Source organism: Clupea harengus, chromosome 5 (genome assembly GCF_900700415.2).
Source record: "Clupea harengus chromosome 5, Ch_v2.0.2, whole genome shotgun sequence".
Lineage (NCBI taxonomy): Eukaryota > Metazoa > Chordata > Actinopteri > Clupeiformes > Clupeidae > Clupea > Clupea harengus.
In genome coordinates, this window is record NC_045156.1 from 27,860,775 (window position 1) to 27,863,907 (window position 3,133).

A 3,133-nucleotide genomic window follows, 5' to 3' on the forward strand; every position below is an offset into this window, starting at 1 on the left:
ATGACTCGAGGGGGGGGGGGGGGGGGGGTTACAATGCACTATATACATCCCTCTGTCTTCCATTTGTTGTAATCACATGCCCCATCCCATGGTGTCAATTATGTATGTCAGCATCCTTTCCTGCTACTGTTCAAGCCATGTATGTTACATTGCAGCTTATGACTTCCTAAAGGTAGGTGGTCCAGATAATATGTTTCTCCTGTTCCTTGTTAGGACAAGGAGTTTGTGTATGCACCAAAATGCATATTGCAGTCATTAGACTTCAGTAGCAGAAAGGAAGACCATATCTTTCACATTTACACAGAATAAAAAGAAAACGTATCTCCACCAAACACTTTAAAGTGTAATAACACAAAAAATAACCTACAATAATTTCTAGATTCATTGTTTACAGTCTCTGTATTAAGGTCCATTTTATCCAAGCAGGCTCTTTCAGCCAAGGAAACACACATTCACTGAGTACATCACACTGTCCCTGCTGAGGGCCACAGCCTCACATTGTCTTTGAACTGCAAATGTACATTATTGTAGCAGTAATCTAAAGACCACAAAACCATTGTAATTAGATCTTCTGCAGAAGGTGGTAGGTCATGCCCTGCTGGGTGTTTTCTGGATCCCTGTAACTGGTGTCCTGATGGTTGGAAACATCTTGTGTGTCAGGTATGGAGCTATACACATGACATGGGTCAGACTGAGAGAGACACACAAAACATGTGGTTTGTTAGTTACAGACTATTAAACATGTATTTTAAGACTGAACTAAGATACAATCATGAGGTTTTTGGATCAGTGCACTGCCCCTATTGACATGTGTTCTGCGGCAAAAAAAAACACTCAACATCTCTACATCTTTACCAGGGAAAGTGCACACACAATAACCAAAGGAATGTCTGTCCAGATGGGTTTTCATGTGTTATCAAGGCTGGAGGGAAAATTGGGTCTTAATAATAATTAAATATTTAAATAACTTAAAGTAAAATCAATAAAACAGTGTTGCAGATGCAGTTTTTACCTGAGGTGTCTAATATGGTAGGGAGACGCTCATCATTCCCCCTATCCAGCTGGAAGAACACCACAATTATATGCATAGATGCAGTAGCATGCAAAAGACTGGGACCCCCTGTTCAACATGTAGCTAAGCGAGTAAAAGGTTTCCAAAAAACATGAAGTTAAAAATGACAATTCTTTAATATTTTAAGTAAGATATTTTTATTTTATTTTAGTTTCAAAATGACAAAAAGGAAAGGCCCAAAGCAAAAGGTGTGGGTACCCATCATGGCTAGTACCAAGTAACAACCCCCTTAGCAAGTATCACAGCATGTAAACGCTTTTTGTTGTAAAGTCATCGTCATCTTCTGCTTTTTTTTACACTTATGTTTGCTTCCAGAATCTACTGGTATTTCATTGAATCCATTCTTCCCTCTAGCAGTGAAATGTTCCCTGTGCCACTGGCTTCCACACAAGCCCAAAGCATGATCGATCCACCCCCGTGCTTTACAGTCTGAGATGTTCTTTCAGGAAATTCTGCACCTTTTTCTCTCCAAACCTACTTTTGCTTATTGCAGACAGAAAGTCAGATTAACTTCATCAATCTACAGTATGCATCAGGCTTGTTCAGATGTTAATTTGCAAACTTCTGATGCTGAATTTTGTGGTGAGGATGCAGGAAAGGTTCTCTTCCATGAAGTTCATATTTGTGCAATAGAACAGTGCACCACCACTCCATATTCTGCTAAATCTACCTGAAGGACTTTAGCAGTCAAACTGGGGTTTTGATTAACCTTTCCAGCAATCCTATGAAGTCTTCTCAGAAAGTTTTTAATCTTCCAGACATCAACTTGACCTCCTGTTAACTGCCATTTCTTAATTGCATTATGAACAGAGGAAACAGCTCCCTGAAAACACTTTGTTATCTTCTTACAGCCTTCTCCTGTTTGGTGGGCATCGATCACTTTAGTTTCCAGAGTGCTAGGCAGCTTTTTCTTCCACGCCTCAGTGAGACTGGATATTACAGCACAGTCACCCAATTTATAGAAATTACACGCCTTTCCTTTTTTAACTCTAAAATTGTATAAAACAAAAATAATACATGAATCTATTCTTAAAAATGTTGAAAAGATTGTTTCATCGTTAACTTTATGCCTTTTGGAGATCTCTTCTTCTTCTACCCACGTAACTGTTCATGGTTACAGAGGTTTTGCCCAGGGGTGCCCAACTTTTGCATGTCACTGTAGATCTGTGTTATCTGTGATTGGATTTGATCTTAAAGAGAGGGCGAGAGCTCTATGTTTTTTGTAGATGTGATTCTTCACAGATATCATGTTCAACTAAAGGATGAGTTGCCTGACCTTGATGTAAGTCACTGTTTTGTCTTTAACAACAACATTTAAAAATGTAATATATAAGCTCCACCAGTTCATTCTCATAACACTCACATCATTATTGCCATCCTCTGGACCACATCTGACAGAATCACCTATGAATAAACAAAGTGTATTTATTACAAGCACAAGACATTAAACTAAAACACATCACTGACACTTGTGTTATTGTAGTATGTGTTATTAAAGGGACTAGAGGTGGGTATGTGGTGATTTCTTACTTCTATAGTGGGTAGTATGCTGAGGTCTGGGCAGGGAAAAAAAAAATAAGAAGATATTTTGGTACCACTTCACAATAAGGCTCCATTTATAAAAGTTTATAAATGGTTTATAATTAGGTTATTAATTAGGTTGTAAACAATTTGTAAGTCATTAATAAGCCGTTATAAATATATATACGGGTCTGGTAGTAACAGATACAAGAATGGTAGGGAGTGTGCAATGGGTTAGTATAGCCAGTTAAGGAATAGACAGTGGGTTGCCAAGATGGGGATCTTCCAAAATAGTGAGCCCGCATCGATGTATAAAAACTGTTATAACTCATTTATAATGGCTTATTAATGACTTACAAAGTGTTTACAACCTAATTAATAACCTAATTATAAACCATTTATAAACTTTTATAAATGGAGCCTTATTGTAAAGTGGTACCGATATTATTTTTACTACCTGTGCAGTTACTGTAACTGAAAATGTAATGGATGTATTTTTGTCTCTCTGTGTTTGATGTGCAGACTGCTGCTCTGTCTTAC

General features: G+C 37.7%; 1 long non-coding RNA gene across 1 annotated transcript; it reads right to left on the reverse strand.

The window, feature by feature from the left end:
- Positions 1-1,026: 1,026 nt before the first annotated feature.
- Positions 1,027-2,766, reverse strand: LOC116220580. The gene is made up of 3 exons (XR_004163762.2): positions 2,603-2,766; positions 2,436-2,476; positions 1,027-1,061 (listed from the first exon to the last, which is right to left on the reverse strand). It is a non-coding gene; the product is annotated as an uncharacterized LOC116220580 (long non-coding RNA).
- Positions 2,767-3,133: the final 367 nt, after the last annotated feature.